A 21226-nucleotide genomic window follows, 5' to 3' on the forward strand; every position below is an offset into this window, starting at 1 on the left:
TGTATATATACTGAGATCATTTGACAGATCATGTGACACTTAGATTGCACACAGGTGGACTTTATTTAACTAATTATGTGACTTCTGAAGGTAATTGGTTGCACCAGATCTTTTTTAGGGGCTTCATAGCAAAGGGGGTGAATACATATGCTCGCATCACTTTCCGTTTTGTATTTTTTAGAATTTTTTAAAATATGTTTTTTTTTCATTTCATTCACCAATTGAACTATTTTGTGTATGTCCATTACATGAAATACAAATAAAAATCCATTTAAATTACAGTTTGTAATGCAACAAAATAGGAAAAATGCCAAGTGCGGTGAATACTTTTGCCAGGAACTGTATAGAACAATTATTTAATGGAAGTCCATTCCATCTCATATTGATCAAATAAACAGCAAACCTGATTAAAAAATTCTAAACAACAGATAACACCTCACGGCACACTCTCCCCTATTTGGCCTAGATAGTTTGTGTGTATGTATTGATATGTAGGCTATGTGTGACTTTAAACAAAAAATAATGTAGATCTGTTCTTTTCTATTACTGTTCTGTGTTATGTCATTTTTCATGTTTTTTTGTGGACCACAGGAAGAGTAGCTGCTGCTTTTGCAACAGCTAATAGGGATCCTAATAAAATAGCAAATACAAATCCTACTCCATGAATTTTCGATTTGTTTTATAATTAAACATTATAAAAGCTGTCTTTTTTAGATAAAAATATACTAAATATATTCACGTCACCAAATACCTAATTAAAACACACTGTTTTGCAATTAAGATCTACAGTAGTCTCAACACAACACTCTAGGCTAGCACCATGGTGTAGCCAGAGGACAGCTATTCCCCATCCTCCTCTGGCTACATTGACTTCAATACCAAACCCAGGAGGCTCGTAGTCCTTACCCCCTTCCATAGACCTAAATGGTAATTATGACTAGTTCCGGAGAACGTCCTCCAACCAATCAAAGCTTTTGCAATATGAACTGACATGGTGTCCATATGATTAAGAGAAGAGAACAAACCTAGTGTGGTTTATTGGGGTTGTTCCACATAGCATTATGGGGGCTCTAGGTGTTTTTTGTTAAAGAACCCCTTTCATTGCCCACATCAGATTCAAGCTTCGTGTTAAAAGTCACATTGATTATGTAATGGACAAACATCTGCATATTCAAACTGCGCAACATGAGAAGATAAGAAGAAACAGGGGTCACAAGCAGCTTATCTGCAAGAGTTGGCTTTTACTTAGAGGCACGATGAAAGGGAAAGTTCTACCAACAAGGGCAACTACAAGAAGCTTGCATAGGTAATTGTATTTTAGAATTCTTTACTTGCTGAGCATATGGAAGTTTCAACTGTCATCTCTGGGATGTCGAAATCAATTCAGAATGATTAGATCGCTTCCATCACATCATCCATTAAAAGTGAGATTAAAAAGAGAGGTTGACGCAGCGCATTTCTTTGCACGCGCTCAAGTAGGCTTTCCACTTTCCTCAGGTATTTATTTAGCGAAGGTGATAATATATAATCACTCCGGACAGGCACAAGAAAAAACATATTACATAAACGTTACAGCAGCCTACACCTAAACATTAGAGATCTGACATGCTGTATGAGATGAAAACGAGACCATTTTTCAGTTTGATCAACTGTAGGCTACTAATAATAGCAGCCTATGCTCAATGTCTATCTGGCCAGGGTAAACAAATTGTGTATAGTCTGTTTGTTTGTCAGGAGAAAATGTGAATGTGATCATATTTGGTTTATATTCAAACTTGGGCTGGCCAGGCTGTCTACCCTTTCGATTCAAGATTATAAAAATCCAAAATGATTAAGTGGAATGAATCAATCAACATAGACTGTGAGTACATTTTTTATTAAGCCTACAGTTGCATAGGCCTGCATGATGCAACAAAAATAATTACAATAATAAAAATATAAAAATAAAGCAAGCTCAGCCCTGTGAGTTCTACTGTCTATTAGCTGTTGTCTCTGTGTAGAGGAACCCCCCCGGTAAGTCAAATCAAATCAAATCAAATTTCTAGTCTAGTCTAAGTATAATGAATATGAACAAGTATGAGGTTTCTGCAGATTTACAGGGTTTTCATCCTCCCCAGGGCCAGGAGTTTTTTCCAGGAGTTTTTTAAAACCATGTGACCTGATTAGAAAAACTGGTCCTGTCATAGCCCATATAAAACCTTCTTATAACTGATTAATCCCAAGACCAAACCTATGATGGCGCTGCTGTAATGTTACGTATCTGCTATTTGTATTTACAACTGAGTCCCCTCCTGTTCCCTGATTAAGATGTGAAGACCACTCTACTCCACCACCATTGTCAGCACTCTCCTGACATGAACTGAAGCCAAGTCTCATGTGCCCACTCATACACTGGCACATTGAATGTTTCCTCGCCAAGCCCTGTGAGTAGCCCTGTCAATGTTCTCTCATTACTGTATTTAGAGTCAATCACACACACAGTCACGTTATTACACGTTAATTATTTTACTCCTTGCTTGGACTAACCCATTCTTAGCTCTTTTGTCTAACTGTGTAGTGTTTTGTTATTGTTTTTGTCTTCCCAGTCAAATCCTGTCCTACCCTCAGTGGAAGAGTTGAGCTCTTCTCCATCACCATCTAATCATGATGAGCCTGTCCTGCACTGAAGCCTCTGAACACCTCAACTCATTCCTCATACCCTCATTCAATCATTGCTGTGATCCCTTCCCAACACTGTAAGTAGCCCTCTCATTCCCATTCCCCATAATATTGTACTACAAATGTATTTTTTTTAAATGTTTTAGATTAAAATAATTAGTCTGATGATTTCTTAAACATGCTTTGTCATCTCCGTATGATCCGCGCCTATGCCGTGGGTCTCCCATCCTCCTCAATTTATTAAGTCACCAGCCTTCACTGGTGCCTACTGTGTTCAGGTTTATGAAACACTCAATAAGCAATGTTGATATCTTTTTGACTCTTTGTCTGTCAATGAAAGTGCTGGGCACTCCATAATGTCCTAATGTCTCATTCTCAGGGTGAACAACGCTAGACAGACCAACAGACACAAATAAACTGAGAATGTGAAGAAGCACTGGAACACATGAGTGAGCTAACACTACAAGACAGAGAGATTCACAAACATGCATTTTGAAGTGAGTAATGTGTCACTGACTACAGTGGGTTTTTACACGAGTGGATAAACACTATAAGGCCAGTTGGATGTGTTTATGCTCATATGCACTATTGGACAATTTCAGTCTCTGTCTACACTTTCAAGCAAAACATATGGCGCCATTCAATGCTCTTAGTTCTGCTGAAAGCACAACAACCCTCTGCTCTGCTCTCAATGTGCCTTGATATTTTCTACAGGCAAGGCTAATGTTTATCTAAGACAGAGACAGAGCAGAGGAGAGCATGAGAGTTTGGATTACAGTAAGTGTGTGAGAAAGGTGCAATATGTACAGAAACATGATTGGTGAGGTAAACAGTGACAGTGGTGTATTTGTTATACTAGTCATAAGCATTGCTGTCTTGATTGCTGACAAAGCTGACTTTAAGGATGCTTAAATGTCATTTTTTTATGTTTATAGTTTTCAGCGTCTCATGCATGATTGAATCCAATAACCGGCACAGTAAAGCGCCATCTCTCTACCAGATGTGTGCTTTGATGGGACGTTTTTTCTTCTTTGATGTCACAACTGTTGACTAATAGTAATTCATCTTTTGCAATGTCTCATACCCAAAGTGAAATGTGATATCCATATTTTTATAATAACTCACTGAATTACTTGGGCCCTCCATTGATCAATGTTATTAAAAACAGGCAAGTCTTTGCAATGCTTTGATATAGAAGTCAAGTCAATACCAAAGGACAAAGAGTAATGTGGTTGTCTACATAACGAACTCCACTTTCCCTGTTTGTACATACAGTAATGATGGATTGTTAATGAAATGTGTAGTTTTACATTAGCTGATAGTTGCCTTAACTTATTTGTTATGCTTTGTTCATAATGGACTTCTGAATGTCTAATATTCAAAGGTCCTTCAGTTGTTTTGCTTGTTTTTTAGGGTTTAAATTATCTGGTCTCATTCAGTCAAAATACTTTCAGTTTCAGGGTTATGTGATGCTTTTTTGTCCATCTCATACATAAATGTGGATTGAGAAGGTAGAGGAAGCTTCCCCAAAATACTCCCATTCCAATTTAACCCTTTGTCCATCATCATTATTTGTGTTTTTGATAACATTTTTTTTTAAAAGAAGTGATATTTAGATCACTGGAAATCATAATGAGTATTTAATCAATGAAGATTTTGCTAAATATTTAGTTAAATTGTACTTGACTCATCTTTCAAGGGAAATTGAAAGGTTATTATTGAACACTTCATTCAGGGACTGCAAAATTAGCTTGAAATTATGTATGTGCCTTTATATGAATGACATGAATGCTTTAATATTGTCAGCATTTGTGGATGATGTCAGTACCATGCATAGCATGTTCTTGAGTGAAAAGAGGAATCTGTTTGATTCCGATACCAAAAAGGAAGTGTGTACTACATACAACCCTATGATTAGGTTAAATTAAATGACAGTACTACATTTTCAGCAGAATTTCAAATTGGTCAAATAATAATATAGGAGAACCACTACATAACTTAGTTATTACACAATTATTATTTTTCATTAAGAAAGTGATATAAAATATAATATGGGGCGTAAAGATTGATATGTGATATCATTGTATGCAGATGACATTGAACTAGAACTTTCTCTCTCAATTTTTTTATGCTTTTGGCACATATGGTGCTGCAACAGGATCCAAAGTGAATTGGGAGAAACCTGAAATAATGCCCATTTCTAATCATGGTGGTGGCAGGGAGCCTAGCGGTTAAGAGTGTTGGGCCAGTGACCGAAAGGTTGTTGGTTTGAATCGCCGAAAAATCTGCCATTCTCCCCTTGAACAAGGCAGTTAACCCTGAACAGCAACTGATCCTCAGGGCACTGTGGAAATCGATTAAGGAAGCCCCCCACACCTCTCTGATTCAGACAGGTTACTTCTTTCCCCTTCATGACTTCTCAAGCTTAGAAGGTAAATTAAAGTGGACACATGAAATACCTGGGTGTACTGATACCATGTGATCTGGCAGAGGCATATCAATCAGTGACTCTCCTTTAATAGGTAAGATTGAATCTGATGTTCAGAAATGGATATCTCTCCCTATTTCTATGTTAGGTAGGGTCAACATTATCAAAATGAATACACATTATGTACAGATCTTTATGACATGAGGCTGTGCATTATCATGCTGGAACATGAGGTGATGATGGCGGATGAATGGCACGACAATGGGCCTCAGGATCTCGTCAAGGTGCCTCTGTGCGTTCAAATTGCCATCAATAAAATTCAATTGTGTTCATTGTCCATAGTTTATGCCTGACAATAACATAACCCCATTGACACCATGGGGCACTCTGTTCCCACACAACATCATACACGCTACACTGTCTGCCACCTGCCTGGTACAGTTGAAACCGAGATTTGTCCATGAAGAGCACACTTCTCCATTGTGCCAGTGGACATCGAAGGTTGCGACACATAACTGCTATCAGGGCAAGACCCAGGTGAGGATGACGATCACTAACCTGAGATGGTTTCTGATAGTTTGTGGAGAATTTCTTCAATTGCGCAAACCCACAGTTTCATCAGCTGTCCAAGTGGCTGGTTTCAGACAATCATGCAGGTGAAGAAGCCGGATGTGGAGGTCCTGGGCTGGTTTCGTTACACGTGGTCTGCGGAAGTGAGGCCAGTGGGACATGCGGCCAGATTCTCTAAAACAATGTTGTGGGTGGCTTATGGTAGATAAATTAACATTCAATACTCTGGCAACAGCTCTGGTGGACATTCCTGCAGTCAGCATGCTAATTGCACACTCCATCAAAACTTGAGACATCTGTGGCATTGTGTTGTGTGACAAAACTGCACATTTTAGAGTGGCCTTTTATTGTCCCCAGCACAAGGTGTACCTGTGTAATGATCATACTGTTAAATCCGCTTCTTGATTTGCCACACGTGGCAGTTTGATGGAGTATCTTGGCAAAGGAGAAATGCTCACTAACAGGGATGTAAACAAATGTGTGCACAAGATTGGAGAGAAAAAAAAATGTGTGAATATGGAACATGGAACATTTCTGGGATCTTATTTCAGCTCATGAAAGATGAGACCAACGTCAGCCTCGAAACCTCAATGACTTGGAGAAGATCTGCAAAGAGGAGTGTGACAAAATCCCTCCTGAGATGTGTGCAAACCTGGTGGCCAACTACAAGAAACATCTAACCTCTGTGATTGCCAACAAGGGGAATTGCCGATAACTACTAAGTCATGTTTTGTAGAGGGGTCAAATACTTATTTCCCTCATTAAAATGCAAATCAATTTATAAAATTTTTGACATGCAACCTTTCGGTTACTGGCCCAACGCTCTAACCACTAGGCTACCTGCCGCTCCAGATTTGCTCTTACTATACCCTCAAAAGAATGACACAGAAGGAGATGGTTGCTGTTTTAAGGGCTCCTAACCAATTGTGCTATTTTGTGTTTTTTCGCCTTGTTTGTAACTTCTTTTGTATATAGTGTTTCTGCCACCATCTCTTATGATAGAAAAGAGGTCCTGGATGTCAGAACAATGATTACTCACCTCGAACTGGACAAAGATTTTTTCTTTAACAAGTCAGACGTGAAGGATATACTGCACATACCGGGCCAAAAACCCGATCATTTGCATGAAGTGTGTAGTGTGGTTTTCCACTTTAATTTTGAGTGTGACTCCAAATCCAGACCTCCATGGGTTGATAAATTTGATTTCCATTGATAATTCTTGTGTGATTTTGTTGTCAGCACATTCAACTATGTAAAGAAAAAAGTATTTAATAAGAATATTTCATTCATTCAGATCTAGGATGTGTCATTTTAGTGTTCCCTTTATTTTTTGAGCAGTGTATATTATCACTTGTGAAGAATTCCCAGCATAAGGCAAGAAACAATGCATTTTTTTGCGACTTTTTTGAATAATTGTCGCAAACCTCATGTAGCCTAGCTAGCCTATAGGCCTATATGTTTTAATAACGTTGGTATCACAACTAAAGTGGCCAAATAACTTCTTAAAATAAAAAATGTAGCTTTACACGGGGTGTAGAGCATAACTGGCATACATAACCAAATGCATGCTTTTCAACCGTTCGCTGCTGGCACCCGCCCGCCCAACTAGCATCGCTACCCTGGACGGTTCTGACCTAGAATATGTGGACAACTACAAATACCTATGTGTCTGGCTAGACTGTAAACTCTCCTTCCAGACTCATATTAAACATCTCCAAAGCCAACACCTGATTTGGCCACCGTTCCTTCCAGTTCTCTGCTGCCAGTGACTGGAACGAATTGCAAAAATCGCTGAAGCTGGAGATTATATATATTATATTTCCCTCACCAACTTTAAACATCAGCTATCTGAGCAGCTAACCGATCGCAGCAGCTGTAAATAGCCCACCCAATCTACCTACCTCATCCCCATATTGTCTTTATTTACTTTTCTGCTCTTTTGCACACCAGTATCTCTACTTGCACATCATCATCTGCTCATTTATCACTCCAGTGTTAATCTGCTAAATTGTAATTACCTCGCTACTATGGTCTATTTATGGCCTACCTTCAAGGTCACAGTTGTAAATGAGAACTTGTTCTCAACTAGCCTACCTGGTTAAATAAAGGTGAAAAAAATAATAATAAGCAGTGCGTGAGTTTCAAGTTTGGGGAAGACCATTTACACCATAAAAATGCACCTTTATAATAAAAGCATTACATGCATAATTGCTTTTGCATTCACTTATGATAATGATGTTTTCCCACTAATGGAACATTTGCACTTATTACTGCGGTGTGCACATTGCTGCACTTATAATGTGAAGAAATAGCCTAATAGTTCATCCACATTTTAAGCTCAACATTTGATCTGTTGCGTCAGCCACATTGTGTAAAAAAGTGTTTGGAGATGCTATTGGTTGTATTAATTTGGGTTCTATCACATCCCACAACTGTCCCAGACTAGAGTAGATCAACATAGGTTAGTGGGATAGTAGATCAACATAGGCTAGTGGGATAGTAGATTGACATAGGCTAGTGCTTTTGCTGTTCGTTAGGCCTACTTATCTTGTTGGCTGACAAAAAGTAAATGTGGACAGTTCTCCCAATATGCACCTCGGAATTGGATAAGGGCACGGTCAGTTGCGTCCCCGATGTGTCTGTCTTCACAGAGCAGGCAGCACTCAGGGAGAAGGGCACAACAGCACTCCAGGCCAAGGGCACAATGGCTACTGGCCATAAAAGGCATGGATTCTTTAGGGTGCATTACGGTCACACAAAGGGATGCTGCCAGGAAATTTGAGGCGTTAGCAAGTGCATTGACAAATTGTGAATGAGAGACTGATGAAGTGTGTACAGCCTGCCACAAAAAAAACAAAACAACTTTTTTCAAATCATCATTAGTCACATCATGCAGCCTTAAAATGTATTAAAAATCTAAACATATAGCCCAATGTTTGTAGAACAACTAAATTGACATTAATAACTCTAAATTAAGCATATAGGAGTACCTTTTTCTTTGTTAACTGCTCAACACAGAATAGCGCATGTGTGGACTCCTTCAAATTGTTTGGAGAAAATATGCTTTCTATTTTAGTCAACTTTGTTCAATTGTATTCTTCATACTATAAAATACTAAATAATAATGCCACGGAATTCTAAACAAATCCTGTCTGTTAAAGGAACCAGTGTAGCCCACAGCCATTAGGCATAGCCAGAACAGGACCTTGCATAAGATCAACTCTGAGTGTGCTATTCTGTCCTTCTGAAATAGACCACATTTTCTTCATATCATGCTTCTTTAGACCTGTCTAAAATAAATAATGGATTTATTGTGAAGGTGTAGGCTGTATTACATGGATGTTCCAAAGGTCTGCATCAGTGGCTTGTAGGATACTGTGGAAACCAGCAGATGCTAAATGTGTTTATGTAATTAACGGTCAATTACCATGAGACCTACAGTTAGTTGCTTGACAAAATGTTGTGAAGGCCACAGCCCTAGTAATTACCACTAATTACTTACTGCTACTTTGATAGCGTTCAGACATATGTTCTTCTGTATGCTGTTACTATTCTTTAATGTTAGAGTTGCCAATACTGCTTTGCTTATTGTTTATCGTCTGTAGTATTATGTCATACTGTCATAAGTGTTATTGTGTTGGTTGCACAAGTACTTTTGCAGAAGTGGTTTAATTGTTGTATTGGTAAACATAGTATTTCCTTTCTAGGGAGTTTTTCCTAGCCACCGTGCTTCTACATCTGCATTGCTTGATGTTTGGGGTTTGAGGCTGGGTTTCTGTACAGCACTTTGAGATATCAGCTGATGTAAGAAGGGCTTTATAAATAAATTGGATTTGATTTATTTTGCATGCACATGCTACCACAGCGTTTTCCATAGTGGCCTATATTAATGTGTTTTGTTGCGCTGCCATGGGCAAGCTTCTAAGAGTCATCCCAGACTGTTCTTGGAGCTTACTCATGCGCAGAGTTATTTACATCCTGTGGTGCCAGGGAAGATCTGATAAGGTCTCAGCCTGGCATATTCTCACATACGGCTGAAGAGAGAGGGTGCCATAAATCTTGACCCTTTGCCAATCCAAGTAATTTGTTTCTCTCTCTCTCTCCAACAGGTGAATGTTTAAGTTTATGTTGATATTGAGGATATGTTTATAGTCTCATATTGACATGTTATAAGTATAATGCTATTTGCCATTTATTAATGTACATATACAGCATGTATTTGTATAGTTATAACTCTTAACCAATACTGCTTACATGTGTGTATATCTCTGTCTTATAGAACCACATCAATAAGATTTCAAGTCATTCAGAATACGTGTGTGTGTGTGTGTGTGTGTGTGTGTGTGTGTGTGCGTGTGTGTGTGGGTGTGGGTGACCAACCAAGTGTGTTGGTGACCAACATCATGTTCTAACCGCTAACCGGACAGCACTATTGAGGACAGAACCAAACCAATCAGTTATAAGTATATAGGTGAGGGCATTCACAGCCGACTGCTCAGATGGGTGAGGCCATTCCAGCCAACCGTTTTTACGTGGTCCTTCTAGACGGATTTAGTTACCAACAGTTTTACAAGGTCTGTCATTTCTCCAGATTTAGCGACCAATAGGTTTTACAATTTGCATTGACCCCGCCTACCCCTTTTTACTCTGTTGCTACTCACTGTTTATGATCTATGCATAGTCACTTTACCCTTACCTACATGTCCTGTACACATTACCTCAATTACCTCGACTAACCTGTACCCCCGCACATTGACTCGGCACCCGGTACCACCTGTATATAGCCTCGTTGTTATTTTATTTTCGTAACTCTTATTCGTCTTAAAACTGAATTGTTGGTTAAGGGCTTGTAATTAAGCATTTCACAGTAAGTTTTAAATATTCCTGTATATAGCTGGTCAGGCAGGAACTATCATGCAATGAATATCTTTCCCAATGTCATTGGTATCATATGCAACACACGGTCTCAAACTTCCTCCAAGTAAAGCTTTACTACTAGATTATGCGGTATGGAGTCGCTGGAAGTGTTAGGCTATGTAGCCTAATGTGTTATGAGTGTAATTTATATGTTTTCTTACAATTTCTGGATTTCTACCCACTGCAAACACCACTATGCTTTGGTAAATGTAATTTCATATTCATTATGAACGTGTCTTAAATTATAGTACAAAATCTTTTCCTATACATAAGCTACCGATGCGACTGATATTCGATAGTCTACATCCCCCGTACACACACCTACCACTGCTCTCATCCAGATGCAGTGGATTTAGTACGGGTCGTAGAAGGAAGACGCAATGATGGCGACCACAGCAGAAGAAATATGCCAAAGACCATTTCCCACTTCTTAGCGTCATGTCACGACTCTGTCCATCAAAATTTTGAGGGAAAACCAGGATAAACCCTGGAAATTGAGAAAAATATACCTGCAGTGCTGCAAGTATCAGAAAATAACAGCATTTGAATGGATGTTGAAAATGTCAAACTACACACCGATATATCATGACTGCACCTGGTCAATTTCACTAATTCAAGCTCTACTTTGTATGCTCAATGAAATAGGTTGAGGTACATGTAGGAAAGCACTCGCTAAAACATGATACTGTTGTTCTGCAAAATCAACATGCCACGCACAACCCTACTCTACTGGTTGCTGATACGCACTAGAGTTTGTTCTTCCTGGCCATTTCAGTAAGTTGTTGCTCCACATGTGTAGGCTAGCCTAAACAGACCATAACCAGTGGCAACCCGTCATCCTGTTCTGAGGCCCACATTTTTAGCAAATAAAACTATAAAAAACTATTTGGGGGGGTTTGCCTGTTTTGCATGTTGTTTTGGCATTAATAAGTGTCACATATCAGTTTGCAAACAATGTAAAAAAAAGATATATCATTGAGTTAATAAAGCCGCATACAAGCATGGTCTCTTTTTTATTTTCTTGAGTACGGCAGCTCCAAAATGCAGGTGTTTCAGCCTAGCTCAGTGCTTTCTGTAGTGGGGGGGCAAGAGAGCAGAAAATACGGAGTGTTTTGTCACACATGGGGAGTGTTCTGTCACACATGGGAACACTACGTCACCGCCAAGTCTAAAGGTAGAGCTCTAGAATTCTAGTCCCTTGGGTGATACCATAGAGTTACTTTAAAAGTGCCCATCCAAGAATGCTCAAGGTCATTGGCCACAGACAAAATTACGTCAAATCCCCTTATAGACACAGTAGCTTAGATTGGACTGGTATTAAAAATGTTAGCTATCATGAATCAAGTTGACAATCTACAGGCAAATCCTTTTTAACTCTTGTCATAGGAAGATAAATAATGGAGAGAAATTATAAATAAAACATATCATTGTCCTTGGCTCATCGGCCAATGGACATAAACATTACACAACAAGTTAGAAATCACAAATTCAACAAAGAGTGGTTTGGAAGGAATCAGTGGATAACTGCAAGCAGTGCAAATCAATCATCAGCCTGCTATTCAGAGGAGTGGTAATGTGGTCTCAAGTCTAAGATTAAGGGTCTCTTTTCCTAGTTTAAAATTATAAACATTCAACATTGTCCATGCTGTCAATGAGGCATGATTTGTGCCGCACTTAAAACAACCGTTAACTCGGAACAGCAAAATCAGATTTTAGTGAGTTCAAGACAAATCGGGAACTCTGGCCTCTTTCTAAAGCTACGACCTGAAGATCACTGACATCATCATGATTTAACCTATTTTTTTGGGAGTTCCCAGTTGTCTTGAAAGCACCATAAATCCAGAGAATGCCAGACTTTGATGACATAATTTGCCCACGAAGGACCACCGCGCCACCTTCCTGTTCAAGTGAGCACAGCACAACAAGGTGAGTCCAGACATATATTATATGCTGCTGCATTAATGATGTAATATGCCAGGGAGATAGATATATGCTGTATATACAGTTGAAGTAGAACGTTTTTAAATACACTTAGGTTGGAGTCATTAAAACTAGTTTTTCAATCACTCCACAAATTTCTTGTTAACAAACTATAGTTTTGGCAAGTCGGTTAGGACATCTACTTTGTGCATGACACAAGTCATTTTTCCAACAATTGTTTACAGGCAGATAATTTCACGTATAATTCACTGTATCACAAATCCAGTGGGTCAGAAGTTTACATACACTAAGTTGACTGTGCCTAGACATAACCTGAAAGGCCACTCAGCAAGGAAGAATCTACTGCTCCAAAACTGCCATAAAAAAGCCAGACTACGGTTTGCAACTGTACTTTTTGGAGAAATGTCCTCTGGTCTGATGAAACAAAAATATAAATGTTTGGCCATATTGACCATCGTTATGTTTAGAGGAAAAAGGGGGAGGCTTGCAAGCCGAAGAACACCATCCCAACCGTGAAGCACGGGGTGGCAGCATCATGCTGTGGGGGTGCTTTGCTGCAGGAGGGACTTGTGCACTTCACAAAATATATGGCATCATGAAGAAGTAAAATGATGTGAATATATTGAAGCAACATCTCAAGACATCAGTCAGGAAGTTAAAGCTTGGTCGCAAATGGGTCTTCCAAATGGACAAGCACACTGACCCCAAACACACTTCCCAAGTTGTGACAAAATGGCTTAAGGACAACAAAGTCAAGGTATTGGAGTGGCCATCACAAAGCCCTGACCTCAATACTATAGAACATTTGTGGTCAGATTGAAAAAGCGTGTGGGAGCAGGGAGGCCTACAAACCTGACTCAGTTACGCCAGCTCTGTCAGGAGGAATGGGCCAAAATTCACCCATCTTATTTTTCGAAGCTTGTGGAATGCTACCCAAAACGTTTGACCCAAGTTAAACAATTTGAAGGCAATGCTACCAAATACTAATTGGGTGTATGTAAACTTCTGACCCACTGGGAATGTGATGAAAGAAATAAAAGCTGAAATAAATCATTCTTTCTACTATTATTCTGACATTTCACATTCTTAAAATAAGGTGGTGATCCCAACTGTCCTAAGACAGGGAATTTTTACTAGGATTAAATGTCAGGAATTGTGAAAAACTTAATTTAAATGTAGTTGGCTAAGGTGTATGTAAACTTCTGACTTCAACTGTGTATACAGTAGCTAAGAAAGTAACACTAATTGTATGTTGTGAAGTAAGCTGTTAGTAGCCCATGTGCCTCACCCTAATAATTTGGTCTATTTTTGACCTCTTAATTTCACCAACTGTTCTGCATTGGTGTATAGGGAGAACACTGAAAGAACGGTCCATGTTCTGAATTCTGTCACTGTACATTTCAAAGTGCTGAACAAATAGTTATATTGACCACGGCCGTCCTAGTTCGCTCATTAATATCTTAATCGAAGTTACGGATTGCCTCCGCTTGTCGTCCCATTATGCCATAGTTTTTACATCTCAATTGTCTGTAGAAACCACATTTGTTTAAGCAAGTCAGCCCTATCAGCATTTTTTTAAAGGGCAGTAAATGAGACTGAATTAACTATTTCACTGCCAGACAAGGCTCCGCTGATAGCCAGGTGTAGCAGTGGTATAGTGCAATGTGCAATGGCTTTTCTGGCATGCATCCCACTTTTTTGTCACTGTCCTGCACGGGTCAGTTTTTTGGAGCCACACCCTCCCCGTGCCGGCCACATCAATTCTGAGCCCCACCCTATGCCTGACATCAGGACAGATTTTTCCCCGCAACCTGACCCATTCGCATAGAATGTTTCTGAGAGCTGATCCGTGACCCAACAAATAACATCAATTTATTTAATTATTTTTATGACTCCAGAGTAGTAGGCTGTTATGATATTCCTCTTCCCTGCATTGATTAATTTGTTTGTATGTCTATTCAATATTTGGATAAAAGGAAAACCATGTCATGAATAAGAACGTTAGGCCCTATCTTATTTTCAAAAAATGTCACAATGCAAAGCAGCACATTGACAATGTAGTCGCGAGTGGGCTGGTGGGAACATACACTCTGCACATGGAATTAGGAATGTTGATACACTCTGCTTGTGGAATTAGGAATGTTGGACAGTTCCCTGCTCCACTGCGTGTGTGGCTATGTGTGCCTCACCGCTCATAGAATGGAATTCGCAACATAACAAAAATCTCCTGGATTTGTAAAAAAAAATTGCAGATGTTATTGCGGGTCTAGAGAAATGCTTGTGTTCCTAGCTCCCACAACGCAGAAATATCTAACAAATATCTAACAATACACACAACTCTAAAAAAAAGTAAAGAATGGAATTAAGAAATATTTAAATATTTAAACGAGCAATGTCAGAGTTTATACTGTATATACACCACATGACCAAAAGTATGTGGACACCTGCTCGTCAAACATCACATTCCAAAATTATGGGTATTAATATGGAGCTGGTCCCCCTTTGCTGCTATAACAGTATCCACTCTTCTGTGAAGGCTTTCCACTAGATGTTGGAACATTGCTGTGAGGACTTTCTTCCATTCAGCCACAAGAGCATTAATGAGGTTGGGTATTGATGTTGAGCGATTAGGCCTGGCTCGCAGTCGGCGTTCTAATTCAACCCAAAGGTCTTCGATGGGGTTGAGTTCAGGGCTCTGTGCAGGCCAGTCAAGTTCTTTCACACTGATGTCTACAAACAATTTCTGTATGGACCTCGCTTTGTGCACGGGACATTGTCATGGTGAAAAAGGAAATGGCCTTCCCCCAAACTGTTGCCACAAAGATGGAAGCACAGAATCGTCTCAAATGTCATTGTATTGTGTAACGTTAAGGGGCCTAGCTTGAAACATGAAAAACAGCACCAGAACCATTATTCCTCTTCCTCCAAACTTTACAGTTTGCACTATGTATTCGGGCAGGTAGCGTTCTCCCAGATATATCCGTCGGACTGCTAGATGGTGAAGCGTGATTCAAATCTAATCTAAGTTAATTTGTGCACCGAATACAACAGGTGGCATTACATTGAAATGCTTACTTACAGTAAACAGTGCGATTTTAAGTAAAAAATAGGTTTTAGGTGAACAATAGATAAGCAAAGAACTAAAAACAACAGTAAAATTACAGTGAAAAAAAACAGTAGCGAGGCTATATACAGTAGCGAGGCTATATACAGGCACCAGTTAATCGGGCTAATTGAGGTAGTATTTACATGTAGGTATGGTTAAAGTGACTATGCATATATGATAAACAGAGAGTAGCAATAGTGTAAAAAAGGGGTTGGCGGGTGGTGGGTGGCGGGACACAATGCAGATAGTCCAGGTAGCCAATGTGCGGGGGCACCGGTTAGTCGTGCTAATTGAGGTAGTATGTACATGAATGTATAGTTAAAGTGGCTATGCATATATGATAAACAGAGTAGCAGCAGTATAAAAGAGGGTTGGGGGGGGCAATGCAAATAGTCCCGCAAGCCATTTGATTCATCATTCCAGAGAACGTGTTTCCACTGCTCCAGGGACCAATGGCGGCTGCCAATATTATGCAAAGCTGTCATCGAGGCAAAGGGTGGCTACTTTGAAAAATCTCAAATATAAAATATATTTGAATTTGTTTAAAACTTTTTTGGTTACTACATGATTCCATGTGTGTTATTTCATAGTTTTGATGTCTTCACTATTATTCTACAATGTAGAAAATAGTAAAACTAAAGAAAAACCCTTGAATGAGTAAGTGTATCCAAACTTTTGACTGGTACTGCATGAAGTGGGTAAAACAGTTTTACACATAATTAAATTGACCAATGTTCCATTATTAAAGTGACACCTTGCTATACGGTAGCAGAGAGAAAAGTCTATGACTTTGGTGGCTGGCATTTTTGGGGCATTCTTCTGACACAGCCTGGTATAGGGGTCCTAGATGGCACGGAGTTCGGCCCCAGTGATGTACTGGGCTGTATGAACTAACCTCTATAGCGCCTTGCGGTCAGATAACAAGCAGTTGCCATACCAAGCGGTGATGCAGCCAGTCAAGATGCTCTAAATGGTGCAGCATTATAATTTGAGGATCTGAAGGCTCATGCCAAATTGTTTTTGATTGTCTTGCCTTCTTCACGACTGTGTTGGTGTGTGTGGACCATGATAATTATTTAGTGATGTGGACACCGAGGAACTTGAAGCTCTCGACCTGCTCCAGTACAGTCCTGTTTATGTGGATGGGGCGTGCTCGGACCGCCGTTTACTGTAGTTCACGATCAGCTCCTCAGTCTTGCTGACGTTGAGGGAGAGGTTGTTCTCCTGGCACGACACTGCCAGGTCACTGACCTCTTCTCTGGTTGTCTCCTTGTTGTCGGCGATCAGGCCAACCACCATCTTGTCATCTAATGATGGTGTTAGAGTTGGCCATGCAGTCGTGGGTGAACAGTGAGTATAGGGAGTACAGGAGGGGACTAAGCACACACCCCTGAGGGGCCCCCCGCTGAGGGTCAGCATGGCAGATGTGTTGGTGCCTACCCTCCCCACCTCGGGATGTCCCGTCAAGAAGTCCATGATCCAGTTGCAGAGGAAGGTGTTCAGTCCCAGGGTCTTGAGTTTAGTGATGAGCTTGGAGAAAACTATGGTGTTGAAGCATAAGCTATAGTACAGTCAATGAACAGCATTCTCACATAGGTGTCCCTCTTGTCTAGGTGGGAGAGGGCAGTGTGGAGTGCAATAGAGATGGCATGATCTGTGGATCTGTTGGGGTGGTATGGGAATATGTGAGTGCTAAGGGGCAATAGTAATTTAGACAGGTTACCTTGGCGTTCTTGGGCACAGGGACGATGGTGGTCTGCTTGAAACATGTCTCAAAACTGTGATTCCTAAAAAGATGTCAGATTTGTCTAAATTTGTGTAAATTTGTCTTTTAGAGTCATAAAGCAACTGAGGAAAAACTAAATTGCTACACTGTATAGCACTTGAATGAAGAAGAATACATTTTTTTTGACAAGTGCTGAAAGATCTGATAGAAGGGTTATGTTTTTATTGGGGATTTTCAAATGAGTATTTTTCCATATTTTACAAATATTTGTATTGAACTTTTAATTTTAGAATCAAACATATGTCTGCTCTGAGTATATGTTGTCAACTGCGTCAGTGGCTTGTCAACTATTTCACTGATGGAGTAAATATATATTGTCAATATTCTGTAATATTCATATGTTCTGCAACATATGCTTAAACATTTGAAGTATTTGCTGTGACCTAAGGAATAATGTTTTCTTTATTAATGTTGTTTTATGTTTTAAACCTAGAGAAACATGCCAAAATGCTAACAAAATGATCCCTGGGGCATTTAAATCTCTGAACTCTAAAATGTCTAAAACAAGCATTACTCGGATCTTGCAGGGAGGCCCCGTGAAACTGTGCCTCACCAAATCAAATCAAATCCAACTTTATTTGTCAAATGCGCCGAATACTTAGTGTAGACCTTACCGTGAAATGCTAACTTACAAGCCCTTAACCAACAGTGCAGTTCAAGAAGAGTTAAGAAAATATTTACCAAATAAACTAAAGTAAAAAATAAGAAAAAGTAACACAATAAAATAACAATAACGAGGCTATATACACGGGGTACCTGTTAGTTGAGGTCATTTGAGGTCATTTATACATGTAGGTAGGAGTAATAAACAGTGAGTAGCAGCAGTGTGCAAAACCAATGGAGGTGGGTTGTCAATGTAAATAGTCAGGTGGCCATTTGATTAATTGTTCAGCAGTCTTATGGCTTGGGGGTAGAGCCTTTTGGTCCTAGACTTGCCGCTCTGGTACTGCTTGCCGTGCGGTAGCAGAGAAAACAGTCTATGACTTGGGTGACTGGAGTCTCTAAAAATGTATGAGCTTTCCTCCGACACCGCCTATTATATTGGTCCTGGATTGCATGAAGCTTGGCCCCAGTGATGTACTGGGCCGTACGCACTACCCTCTGTGCGCCTTAAGGTCAGATGCCGAGCAGTTACCATACCAGGCGGTGATCCTACCGATCAGGATGCTCTCGATGTTGCAGCTGTATAACTTTTTGAGGATCTGCGGACCCATGACAAATATTTTCAGTCTCCTGAGGAGAAAAAGGTTTTGTCATGCCCTCTTCACGACTGTCTTGGTGTGTTTGGATCATGATAGTTTGTTGGTGATTAGGAGACCAAGGAAGTTGAAACTCTCGACCCGCTCCACTACAGACCCTTCGATGTTAATGGGGGCCTGTTCGGCCCACCTTTTCCTGTAGTCTACGATCAGCTCCTTTGTCTTGCTCACATTGAGGGAGAGTTTGGTGTCCTGACACCACACTGCCAGTTTTCTGACCTCCTCCCTATAGGCTGTCTCATCGTTGTCGGTGATCAGGCCTTTCCATATTTCACAAATATTTGTATTGAACACTGTTGTGTCTTCAGCAAACGTAATGATGTGGTTGGAGTCGTGTTTGGCCACGCAGTCATGGGTGAATAGGGAGTATAGGAGTGGACTAAGTACACACCCCTGAGGGGCCCCAGTGTTCAGGATAAGCGTGGCAGACTTGTTGTTTCCTAACCGTATCACCTCGAGGTTGCAGAGAGAGGTGTTTAGTCCCAGGGTCCTTAGCTTAGTGATGAGTTTCATGGGCACTATGGTGTTGAACACTGAGCTGTAGTCAAAGAACAGCATTCTCACATAGGTGTTCCTATGGGTACCCATGGGTCAGTTCCACCTATTATTTAAGTAAATACCAAAAGTGTTTAGATAAACACTCTAAATACTCATTAGACTTTCATGTAAATAATCTATTGATGTCAGTGGCAGGTTTGGATGAAATGTATTTTTGTTGTTCTGGACCTGTTAGTTGTTTAGCACTCCCTAGTGGCAGTTTAAGTTCAGCAGTCTAGATTTTACCTGTTTGTGTCATGTGACAGGAAGATGTGCAAGTGTGACAGAGTAGTTACAATCCTTCAATATCCTTCTTTATAAGCTTTGTATGACGTAATGTCTGTAAGTACATTTGTTTATTAACACAAGAAAAATGTATCACATTTAATTTTCATGTTTCTGTAAAAGATTAATAATTGAGTTAGCTGTTAGCTACTTTGCATTAGCTTCAATGCTTTTTCTCCCTAGGGATACCTAGCTGAGTAATATCAAGCATACAGTTTCATTCTAGTAACTTAATTTTATATTTGGCTCTAGATTGAGTACACTTATTCCTTATTTCATACATTTAGTGCAGTTATTGCGGAAGACATTCTGTGCTCTGTACTACTGTAACTGAAAACATGTACTTTTGTGTTTGTTGCTGTTTCACACTGTTATTCAAGTAAACTTCCAAAATGGCACCCTGCTTCCCACTGAGTTATTTGAATGAGTGTTACGCTAACTGGATAGCTGGATAAGGGCTACTGTACATTTAGCGAGTCCAGTATATTCTCTGTCTCACCTTTTTCCATTGCAACTATACTGGGAAAAATAATATTAGGTAAGTTACACCAGATCCATATTCTCATTTGGAACAAAAAGTGTTTTATTTAGCTAAATGTTTCATACCTCGGTTTATGACCTGTAGAGTATCAAATATATCTTTCTGAAAGCCAGCAATTACACAAAACATTAAATGTAACTACTTTGTTTTCAACAAAGTGTTATAGTTCTTGAAAAGATAGGGCTCACTCATCTTGATAAATTTTTAAATCTTATACTGAAATAACCACTATCATTTAATTTAAGTTTTAGATTTTCTTGTGATAGTCCAAAGTGCTATATCAAATTAAGAGTTATTCAAAGTAGGTGCAACCTGTGACTGTTCAGGATTAAATAAATTATGATTTTAGTGATACATTTTAGACTGTTTATTGTATAGAATGTTTAAATACTTTTAGAACTGTAATTATGTACATTGTACTGAATAACTTTCTGTCACAATAGCACATGCATGACTCATGCCTTTCCTGGCCTCTTTAATAATTGGCTTTCTTTGAGTTTGATGTGAGTTTGATGTTGTTTTACTGGAACATAATGGCCATGTACAACTGTGTGCGCTTAGAGCCATTGTAGTATATTGAACTCAACATGTAATATACTGTACCTCTAGATACTGGATTACAGTTGTTTTCTTTTGATTACAGTGCCTTCAGAAAGTATTCACACCCCTTGACTTTTTCCACATTTTGTTGTGTTACAAAGTGGGATTCAAATGGATTTAATTCTCATTTTATGTCAATGATCTACACAAATACTCTGTAATGTCAAAATGGAAAAAAAGTTATAGATATATTTTATTAATGGAAAATAAATCATTAATATATCTCAATTAGATAAGTTTTCAACCTCCTTAGTCCATACATCTTAATCATTATCAATCACCTTTTTGCAGTGATTACAGCAGTGAGTCTTTCTGGGTAAGTCTTAGAGCTTTGCACACCTGGATTGTACAATGTTTGCCCATTATTCTCAAAATAGATCTTCAAGCTCTGTCAAGTTGGTTGTTGATCATTGCTGGACAGCCATTTTCAAGTCTTGCCATAGATTTTCAAGTGGATTTAAGTCAAAATTGTAACTAGGCCACTGTCACGACTCCGACCGAAGGTGGCTCCCCTTCCCGCTCGGCGGTCGTCGTCGCCGGCCTACTAGCTGCCACTGATTATTTTCTCCCCCTCCTTATGTGTTTATTGAGTACACCC

This window comes from Oncorhynchus clarkii, chromosome 4 (assembly GCF_045791955.1).
Source record: "Oncorhynchus clarkii lewisi isolate Uvic-CL-2024 chromosome 4, UVic_Ocla_1.0, whole genome shotgun sequence".
Classification (NCBI taxonomy): domain Eukaryota; kingdom Metazoa; phylum Chordata; class Actinopteri; order Salmoniformes; family Salmonidae; genus Oncorhynchus; species Oncorhynchus clarkii.